Source organism: Sceloporus undulatus, chromosome 1 (genome assembly GCF_019175285.1).
Source record: "Sceloporus undulatus isolate JIND9_A2432 ecotype Alabama chromosome 1, SceUnd_v1.1, whole genome shotgun sequence".
Classification (NCBI taxonomy): Eukaryota; Metazoa; Chordata; class Lepidosauria; order Squamata; family Phrynosomatidae; genus Sceloporus; species Sceloporus undulatus.
Genome location: NC_056522.1, coordinates 4100339 through 4111374, shown reverse-complemented (window position 1 = coordinate 4111374; position 11036 = coordinate 4100339). Strand labels below are relative to the sequence as shown.

At 46.6% G+C, this 11036-nt stretch overlaps 1 protein-coding gene across 1 annotated transcript in view; it reads left to right on the top strand.

Moving 5' to 3' along the window:
- Positions 1 to 3269: 3269 nt before the first annotated feature.
- The window catches only part of ZNF395 (zinc finger protein 395), a 40873-nt gene continuing 33106 nt past the window's right edge, over positions 3270 to 11036 (top strand). Inside the window, exon 1 of the mRNA XM_042446978.1 lies at positions 3270 to 3359. The gene's annotated coding sequence lies outside the window, so the exon portion shown is untranslated. The remainder of the gene's footprint in view (positions 3360 to 11036) is intronic.

Genomic DNA, 11036 nt, shown 5'->3' with positions numbered 1-11036 from the left:
TTTGCAGAGTTAGGGCAGTGAGGGCTTCCTTGGATGAGTCTATCCATCTGAAATGCTCTTTCTAGACTTCAGGATCTTGCCTAGTTCCTTTATAGCTCCCCTTCCAAGTCCTTGTCTCCTTTTGATTTCTTGACTTCAGTTTCCATTATGATTAATGACTTAGCCAAAGTATGGAAAATCTTGGACTATTTCAGTAGTACACTTCTCTACTTTAAAGTTAGCTAAATCATCAGTGGCCATCATTTTTGCTTTTGTAACCACAATGGCAGAGCTCTGTGGCTGTAGCTACTGTAGGGTTACCAATGCATGATCTCAGCTGAGATTCTAGGCTGCATTAATAGAAGTATAGTGTCTAGATGGAGGGAAATACACAGTGCCATGGAGGGAAGTACAGAATATGTGCCACTCTAGTCTGTTTTGGTCAGGCTTCATACCACAATTCAAAAAGGATGTTGAGAAGCTGGAGTGTGTCCAGAGGAGGGCAACTAAAATGGTGAAGGGTCTGGAAACCATCAAGCCCCGTGAGGAGAGACATAGGAGTTTATCACAGGACGGATCCCATGTAGAAACTTGATTTAAAGTGAACCTCCTCCCCCCGCAAAAGTGGGTTATTTTTCACACAAGGTTCGGGGTTTAATCAAACAGAAGTTAGAAATAACCCACAAAAGCAGGTAGCTTTTCAGATGTTTGAGTCAATGAGAAATAACACATTAATCCGAGCGCAAACTTGACCAAACCTGTTCCTTTTTACTTTTGGGAACTCCCCAAAAGTAAAAAAAGGAGTGTGTTTTGTTGACTTTGCGTTCAGATTAATGTTGCATTATTTTTCATTGATGCCAACATGTCTGAAAAACAAACCGCAGAAGCGGAGTTTAAAATCCCATTTCTGCACAGGAATTAACCAATTTGCTTCCGTGTGATAAAGTCCTTAGCGAGATGGATATGTTTAGCCTAGAGAAGAGACAGTTAAGAGATGATATGATAGCTCTGTTGAAGTATTTGAAGGGGTGTCACATTGAGGATGGAGCAAGCTTGTTTTCTGCTGTTTCAGAGAACAGGACCCAGAGCAATGGATGCAAGCTCCAGGAAAAGAGATTCCACCTCAACATTAGGAAGAACTTCCCGACAGTAAGAGCTGATGGACAGTGAAATACACTCCCTTGGAGAATGGTGGAGTCTCCTTCCTTGGAGGCCTTTAAGCAGAGGCTGGATGGCCATCTGCCAATGGGGATGCTTTGATTGTGAGTTCCTGCATGGCAGAAGGGGGTTGGGCTGGGTGGCCCTTGGGGTCTCTTACAACTCTACGATTCTATGAGGTTCCATCTGCTCCTGACCTGCAATGCTCTCCACTGGTGTCATTGCATGCATTCTGATGACAATCGTCAGGTTCTTAACTTTTGGCTTATTGACTTCAGCGACTGTGGACCAGGTGCCCAAAATATTGGTGGCCATCTGACATCAGGACGGCATATAGGGTAAATCTCCACAGGCAGGATTAGGCATTAATTGTGCTATACAGCCATTGTGTTGAATGGCATTGCTGTGCCATGGAACAGAGATGCCAAATGTGGAAGTGAAGCTTGGCCCCTGACAGGCAATACACGTCCAGGTGGACTGAACATCTACTTGTGCAATAGTGCCACATGTGCAACTCTGCTTGTGCACCACTGAACGGAATTTGGACTTTCCAAGTTGAACAGAAGAATCCTACCGTTTTGATAGGGGAATTTATACATGCAAAATGTTCCAACAGAATTATGGCCTTCATTGTTGTCATTATCTTCATCATCGTCATCACCACTACTGTCACCATCATCATATTTATTTATATACCACTTTCCCACCAACATTGGGACTCAAAGTGCCCTGCAAAAACTAAAACAGATGAAGATGAAGGCCCATGCCACTACAAAAGCTCAAGGTGATTCAACTCTCAATAGGGCCAAAGGCAATCTAAAAGCATATCCTTAGACAATACAGCACATTCTGCTTCCCTTTCCCCAGAAGCAGCCAGTTCCCCAAGGCTTGTTCTTGTGTGCCTTCAAGTAATTTTCGACTTATGGCAACCTTAAGGTGACCCTATTGTGGTTTTCTTGGCAAGTTTGTTTTGTTGCCTTCTTCTGAGGCTGAGAGAGTGTGACTTGCCCAAGGCCACTCAGTGTGTCTTCATTATCTTTGTATGTAATTTAAAATGTTGGCCGTAACAGAGAGGTTGTGACCCATGTTGGGGGGCTGAATTGAGGTTTTCTGGCAATTTGTGAGTCATTAATTTGGCAGAAACCTTGTGGTTTTCCACATCACCCTTTGTGGTTGTGTGCAGCTGTTGTGTAGGGAGTTCTTTCTTGGAAACACACAATCTGTGGTGTTGACATCTGGCTTTTGCACATCACAGGCCCCTTTTCCTCTGTTGTTCCTCTCTGTACTCCTCTCCTGTTATCGGTCCACTTGCTCATTTCCAAAGAAGAGTCTTTTTGCTGGATTAAAACTCTGTTCTAAGGGTCAGGAATCATGCAGTCCTCTATAGACCATGCTGGCTAGGGATGCTGGGAGTTGCAGTCGACCAATATCTGGAGGGCTGCATCGTTCCCATTCCTGGTCCATACCTCCAAGAGGAGACGGCTCTTAAAGATAGCCATCATCTTGCCTCTAACAAGCCCTGCTGCTTTAGAGATCACAGAATCATAGAGTTGGGAGGGCCCTCCAGGCCATTCTGCCATGCAGGAATACACACCCAAAGCATCCCTTCCTCCCTTGTTGCATTGCTTCTCTTCTTCTTCTTCCTCTTCCCCCATGCTTTCATTCCTTCTCTTGCTTCTCTATCTCCTCCATAGTTGCATTCCTCGTCTTCCTCCCCCTTGTTGCATTGCTTCTCTTCCTCCTTCCATGCTTGCGTTCCTCCACTATTGCTTCTCTGCTTTCTCTTCTCTCCTCCATGCTTGCATTCATCCTATCCTCTTCCTCCTCTGCTTGTTGCCCTTCTTCTCTTCCTCTTTCTTTTCCTCCTCCCTTTCTGCTTGCATGCCTCCTCTCCTTGTTGCCTTGCTTCTCTTCCTCCACCTCCTCCTCTTTCCCTGATGCTGAATCTCTTCCTTCCCTTCCTCCTCTCCTGGTTGCCTTACTTCCTTTCTTTTCCTCCTTCCTCTTCCTGCCTCTCTTCCAGGCCTGGCTTTGCCTCCTGCCGTTGTACGTGAGGCTGCCTTGTGCCGGGGACAGGGAGGGGAGGGGAGGGGAGGGAGGGGAGCTGGAAGGGGAATTTCAAAACAAGCTCCTCCGCCGGGGAAGAGCAAGCGAGGAAAGCAGCAGCAGCAGCAGCAGGAGGAGGAGGAGGAGGGAGCCTTGCAAGGCAGCGGCAGGAGAAGGCAAGGGAGGGAGCGGGGGCGCGCATTGGGGGTGGGGGTTCTCCCTCGTGCACGCGCAGCCCCTTCCCTGCAAAGTGGGCTTTTTTTTTTTTTGCTGGGGTGCAGTTTTGCAGGAGGCAGGGCTTTGGTCCAGATGCTAAGCCTGGGCTGGTGGTGGGTCCCCCCCTTTGCTATCTCTTGCTCCCCCTCCCCACTTTCCCCTTGCCTTGCTTCTCCTGGGGAAAAAGAGGTTGGAAAGACTTGCGCCCCATCCAAAGGGTGTGTGTGTGTGTGTGTGTGTGTGCAACACTCCCCTCCTCTTCTCTTTTGGGGAGGAGGAGGAGGCAATCCTGCCCTTTGCAAAAGGCCCCCTCCTCCCTACTCTTGCCTTGCTCTCCCCGGGAATAGTTGCATTGGAGCAGCAAGGATTGGGACCAGTCTCCTTGCAGGGAAAGGGGCCAGCTTGGGGGGGGGGGCTTTTGCACCGTGCAGAGGAGCCCAAGGGCTGTGCACATTTGGCAACACTGCCAGCCCCTTCCTGGCCTCCTCCTTTGGGGGCTGGGGAGGGGGGAGGAGAAGAAGGGGGCTTTGCAGGGGGTGGGCCTGTGGCATGGCATTGCACCCCCCCCCCCCCAGTTTTCCTTCGGGCTGCCCCCCCTTTGCCTTGCCCCTCCTTCTCTCTCCCTTCCAAAACCAACGCCCCCCTTTTGCTCTGCGCTTCTTTGGCTTCGACTTTGCCTCTGCTTTGGCAAATCTTCCCCTCCTTCCTTCCCTTTCCCTGCCTGAGGTTCCCAGTGTTTACTAGGCTCTTGCGCCCTGGCTCCAGGGCTCTTCCTTCCCCTTCCGCGTGCGGACAGGAGGGTGTGTCGCGATCAACCCGCATCTGCCACGCCTCCCGCGAAGGGAAGGGCAGGGCAGCAGGGCTTGCGAGGGAGGGAGGGACACTGCCACGCCCCTTTGCCTCCGCCCCCTACGCTCCTCCCGAGAAGACCCTCGGAAAGGGGTGGGAAGAAGTGCATTTGGGGGACTGCAACACCCATCACCCCCCTTTGGGCTTTGGGGATGATGGGAGTTGTATTCCCCTCCAAAAGAGAGAAGGGAGATGTGCATTTGGGGAACTATAATTTGGGGTTGGGGGATAATGGGTGTTGTAGTCCTCTGTCAAAAGAGAGGGGGAAGAGGTGCATTTGGGGAACTATGACACCCATCACCCCTTTAGGCTTCGGTTTGGGGAATGTTGGGAGTCGTACTCCCCTCCAAAAGAGGGGGAGAGGTGCATTTGGGCGACTACAACACCCATCAACCCCCTTTAGGCTCTAAGGATGATGAGAGCTGTAGTACCCCAAAGAGGGGAGAAGAAGTGCATTTGGGGGACTACAACACTCACCACCCCCATTGGGCTCAGGGGATGATGGAAGTTACAGTACCTGTCAAAAGTGGGGGAAGAGAGATGTATTTGGGGAACTACAACACCTATAACCCCCCTTTAGGCTTGGGTTTGGGGATGCTGGAAGTTGTAGTCCCTGCAAAAAAGAGGGGGAAGAAGTGCATTTGGGGGAGTACAACACCCATAACCCCCTTTGGGCTTGGGGAGGGGAGACTGGGAGTTGTAGTCCTCACCAAAAAGAGTCTGTGAAAAGGGGTCCCAACCAAGCTCCTTTGCCGGCTGGGGAGCTTTTCCATCCAGCCCTGCAGCCTTTTAGACAGAGGAGTTGGAAGGGACCCCCAAGGGCCATCTAGTCCAACCAGATGCATTCGTAAAGCATTGCAATAGTTTAATTCCATGTTTAACGGTCGCTTGTGTACCTTTCCATTAAATTGCACTGTGCTTTGAGAGCGTAAGCCGCTCCGAGTCCCGATTCTGGGGGGGAGTGGGATACAAATAAAGATAATGACAATAATAATGATAACAACAACAACAACCTGGGAACCCTCTGCTGCTTTGTGTCTGTGTGAGGAAGAGAGATGCTGCCGGTCAAGAGCAGAGCAACGCAAGCAAATATTTCGGCTTGAGAGAGACGTGACGGCTTTGCTTTCTGATGCGCAAACTTTGTTTTGTGGACAACATTATTAAAAATATTGTGTATCAGGTTGTGGCTGTGTGCCTTCAAGCTGCTCCCGACTTAAAGGGGACCCTAAGGCGAACCTATGGTAGGGTTTTCTTGGCAGGGTTTGTTCATAGGAGGTTTGCCGTGGCCCTCCCCTGAGGCTGAGAGAGTGTGGCTCGCCCAGGGTCACCCAGTGGGTTTACATGCCTGAGTCAGGATTCAGACCCTGGTCTACAGAGTTGCAATCGGATGCTCAGACCTGGCTCTTGCATGTCAGATTACCTTCAGGCTATGTACATAAGATGCATAAGTTTCCCACTGCGGAGTCCGAGCAGGGAAAGTTGCATTTGAGTGCTCTGCGACAGCCAGAACCAAGTCCAGGATTATGGGAGTTGTTGTCAAAGACACAAGCTCTTTCACAGCTATTTCACACTCCTTTTGTGGTCTTCCTTTCCCCTTTGCACCCACTTTTGCGGCTGGGTTTCCTACTTGAACAAAATAGTGCTATGCTGGTTGTGTTTTGTGCACATTATCTCCATTGCGATATACAGGGCTGAGCATGTTTGTTGTTGCTGCTGTTGTTGTTGTTCTGTGCCTTCAAGTTGATGCTTACTTATAACAACCGTAAGGCAAAGCTGGCATTGGCTTTTTGGGCAAGTTTCTTCAGAAGATGTTTGCCACTGCACATCCTCTGAGGCTGAGAGAGTGTGACTTGCCCAAAGTCACCCAGGGGTTTATCACACTGGGGCTAATTTTGGCATTAAAGAGAGATTAAAGCGCATTTAAAGTGAAAATGGTGAGTGATTGCATAAATGATTATCACACGCGGTCACGCAAATAAAGTGATATCGGAAGTGCACTGTCACTAAAATCCCAAAAGTAAAAAGATGCGCATTAATGCTTCTTCGTGACCACTATAATGGCGGGTTTTGGTGTGACATCGTGTGAAATCGTTTCGCATAATTACGCAGTTTTCCTGGCATATTCACGGCATAAACTCCCGATCTCCTTTGTGTGATAAACGTTTCATTGGGTTTACATGGCCAAGCTGGGATTCGAACCCTGGCCTCCAGGGTCACAGTCCAACATTCACCACATTTGTGTGTATGTGTTGTGTGCCTTCAAGTCACACAATAAGGCAAACCTATCATGGTTTTTTTGGGGGGGACAAGATTTGCTCAGAGGGGGTTTGCCATTACCTTCCTCTGAGGCTGAGAGAGTGTGACTTACCCAAGTCACCCAGTAGGCTTACATGGCTGAGTCAGGATTTGAGCCCAGGCCTCCAGAGTCACAGTCCAATGCTCAAACCACTACGTTTATCACACTATACTCTTAAAGTGCTACTATTCCACTTTGACTCCTCTAGCTGCCTCCTGTTGCATTCTGGGATTGGCAGTTTTAAGGAGGGGTATCTGCCTGAGAATTCTAAATACCCCTCCTTAAAACTGCCAATCCCAGAATGCAACAGGAGGCAGCTAGAGGAGTCAAAGTGGAATAGTAGCACTTTAAGAGTATAGTGTGATAAACATCCATGTTTACTCAGATGTAAATCCCATTGAATTTAGGGAGACTTACTTTTGAGCCGGTGTGTGTGAGAGTGATTGAGAGTTTACACAACTGGTTAAACACATTTAACTGTGGAACGCACTCCAACTATATATAGTTTATATATACAGGTTAAGTCTCCTTTATCTGGAATTTCAGGTGGGATATAAATCTTGGAAATAAATAAAAAGGAAGAAATAAGTTTCCAAAATGTTCCCAAATTGCGGCTGTGACAGTCACCCCTTGGCTTTCGGATGGTTCATTTCATGCAAAAACATATTAACATTGTTGTGTATAAAGTTGCCTTCAGGCTATGTGTATAAGGCGTATGTGTGTCCTTTGCTTTCAGGACTTATGGGGATCCTATCGTGGGGTTTCCTTGGCAAGTTTCTTCAGAGGGAGTTTGCCTTTGCAATCCTCTGAGGCTGAGAGAGTGTGACTCGACCAAGGCCAGCCTTATGGCCAAGTGGGAATCAAACCCTGGTCTCGAGAGTCATAGTCTTTGCGCTCAGGGTGGGTGGCAGATGCATCCAAAACTCAGCATCCTACCTATTCCAGTTCATTGCTCCATTCCCTTTTCATGCACAGTGGTCCCTCCACATTCTCTGGGGTTCGGGATGAAGGACCCCTCTGAAGAAGGAAAAACCACAAATAAAAAACAATTAGTCTTTTTATCTCTTTAGGAATCTCCAGGTCCTCCAGTGCAAGTCTATGGTCAACATTTGCCAGATGTTGACCATAGAATCATGCTGGAGGATCTACAAATGCCCAGAGAAGTGTTTTCTCTAGGTTCTCCAGCACAACACTATAGTCCACTTCGGGCAGAATTGCGCTGGACAACCTAGAGATTTCTAGAGAAAACATATTAAGCAAAAGTGCAGATAAGCAAATCTGCCAAAGTCAAAGCTATCAATGCAGAGGGCCAGCTGTATTGATTCAGGGGCGTCAATAGGGGTGTATGGGGAGTATGGACGGTGGACCACACCAGGTGTCACTTTAAAGGGGTTGACATCCAGCATGACCAGATGTCCTAAGCCAGTGGTTCCCAAACTCTGGTCCTCCAGGTATTTTGGACTTCAGCTCCCAGAATCCCTGACCATTGGCCAATATATCTGAGGCTTCTGGGAGCTGCAGTTCAAAACACCTGGAGGACCAGAGTTTGGGAAGCAATGTCCTAACTACAAAGGAGGATGAAGCACTGCAAAATGGAAAACATTCGAGAATACTGTATAGGACATGACCAGAATAAAAACTGGAAAAAACCACAGATATATCAATATGAATTCATGCTTCTTAGTGATATTCAATGTGGAGGACATTTTGGAATTCCTCCTGGACAGAAGGTTGGAATATAGGATGTGTCCTGGAAAAGGAGGATGTACTTGATCACTGTGGGTGACCCCCGCTGCTCCCAAAACACCTCCCTTTGGGGCAGAAACGGCATTCTTCGTGGCATTCGCCTGCATCGTTTTCAAATGCTGGAGCTGGGCTATGATATGGGGTTTGTCTAGATGACCCCTTGAGTCCCCTCCAACTCTGAATCTATGTTTAACTGAAGCCTGCTTTATGGATGCTGGGCCTTGGTGTATTGAATTATAGAACTCAAAAGAGTCCACAACTTCTGAAAGTTCTGAATCTTCTGAATATTGATGAGGTTCACTTAGAGAGAAACCTATTTAGAGAGAAATGGGACCAAGGTGTAAACATGAAATTCATTTATGTTTTGTTCAAAGACATTGCTGTGTTAGTCTGGGAAATCAGTATGCAAAGGGATCTTGTAGCACCTTTGAGATGAACTGATTCAGTGTACACAAACTTTGTTTCATGCACAGAATTATTAAATGTATTACACACAAAATTACCTTCAGGTGTGTATATAGTGTATACAAAACATAAATCAGTGTGCAAAGAAATCTTGTGGCACCTTTGAGACAAACTGAAAGAAAGAAGCTGGTAATAGGCGCTTTTGTAGACTTGTGCTTGCTTCTTCGGATGCATGGGGCATCTGACGCTGCAGCCACACTGCAGAAATAATCCAGTCTGGTACCACTTTAACTGCCATGGTTCAGTGCTATGGAATTCTGTAGTTTGTTGTGGCATGAACTCTCTGATAGAGAAGGCTAAGTGTCTCACAAAACTACAAATCTCAGAATTCCATAGCATGGAGCTGTGGCACTTAAAGTGGTTTCAAACTGGATTATTTCTGCAGCGCAGAAACATCTGAGGAAGTAGGCTCAAGTCTAGAAAAACCCATGCTCCTAGCTTCTTTCTTTCAGTTCGTTTCAAAGGTGCTACAAGATCCCTTTGCATACTGATTTATGTTTTGTATGCAGTATATACGTAGCCTGGAGGTAATTTTATACACAATATTTTTAATAATTGAGTGCATGAAGCAAAATTTGAGTTGAATGAACCATCAGAAAAGCAAAGGTGTCACTATCTCAGCCACCCATGTGGACAATTTTGGATTTTGAGATATTTCAGATTTAGGAATTCTGGACAAGAGAGGCCCAACCTGTGCCTTGGAGGACAGGGAAGTTTCTGGACCTAAAATAGACTAATAAGGCCCAAAGCAAAATGGAATTGCTCCCTTACCCCACATGGGAGGATTTTTAGTCCAGTCATCCCTCCATATCCACGGATTCTTTATTCACGGATTCAGCTATCAGCGGCTTGAAAATATTTTTTAAAAGTGTATAAATTCCCAAAGGCAAATGTTGATTTTGCCATTTTATATATGGGACACAATTTTACTACACCTTTGTATTTAATGGTACGTGAGCATCCACAGATTTTGGTATCAACAGAGGGTCCTGGAACCAAACCCCAGCCGATACCAAGGGCCTGCTGTACCCCCCCCCCCCCCGATAATGGAAAATTGTGGGGGTCTCAGAAAGCCTGTATGGCCTCCCCAGCTGCACGGCAGCTCCCCATCCCAAAATAAGATGCTACCCATACAAAACCAGTCTGCCAGGGAGAAGGATGCAAAGTCTCGTCTGCTTTAATGATGAATTAGATGTCTATGCGCTTTCTATGGTGGTGAATTCAAACAAGAAATGATGTCAGTGCATTCTTTGCGCTACTGTTTAAGCGCTGTGTTTGGTGCATTGGGTATATTATAGGGCCGTGGACCCTTTTCTCCAGTCAGCAGACAAGGGGAAGGTATCTCAGGGCGAGAGGGCTGCCTTGAAAAAGTGTGGGTGTTTGTATGCATTTTTCTTGTTCGTTTTACAGGTTGAGCAGCATCCCTTATCTGGAATGCTCAAATACTCCAAAATTGTCTGTATGAATGGCTGAGAGAGTGACACCTTTGCTTTCTGATGGTTCTCTGTACACCACCGTTGCTACATGTCCAAAATTATTACAAATATTGTGTATTTAAAATTACCTTTAGGCTATGTGTGTAAGGTGTAGACGAAACGTAAACGAATGTCATGTTTAGACTTGGGTTCTTTCTCCAAGGTGTCTCAGTATGTCTTTGCAAATATTCCAAAATCTGAAAAAAATCCAAAACACTTCTAGTACAGTGGATCCTTGTTATTTGCTGGGGTTTGGTTTCAAGGCCCATCGTGGATAACAAAATCCGTGGATGCTGTAGCAAAATGGTGTCTCTCATATAAAATGGCAAAATCAAGGTTTGCTATTTGGAATTTATACTTTTTTGAATATTTTCAAGCCGTGGACACTTGAATCCGTGGATAAAAAATCCATGGATAAGGATGGCCGACTATTTTGGATAAAAGAGACTCAACCTGTACATGGTGCATTTGATTTGAATTGCCTAGTCAGAACAAGTGTGCTTGATGTTAAAAGTATCATGCTGGATGGTATCTCCAGGGGGCTGCTCTGTGTAACATCACACTTGCAACCATCAATCCCCAAATCTCATGTTTTGGCCTTGAAGTCTCATGGGTGTGGGGTGTGCTTGACCTGACAATGCTTCCCCAGTGCAATTCTGACTTACTACATTCTCCTCTGGAAAGAACAAATTTATGGTGGATTAGGAGTGTGAGAGATATGTTGTTCCCCACCTAAATCCATAGGGAGAGGTGGGATGATGATGATGATGATGATGATGATGATGATGATGATGATGATGATGATG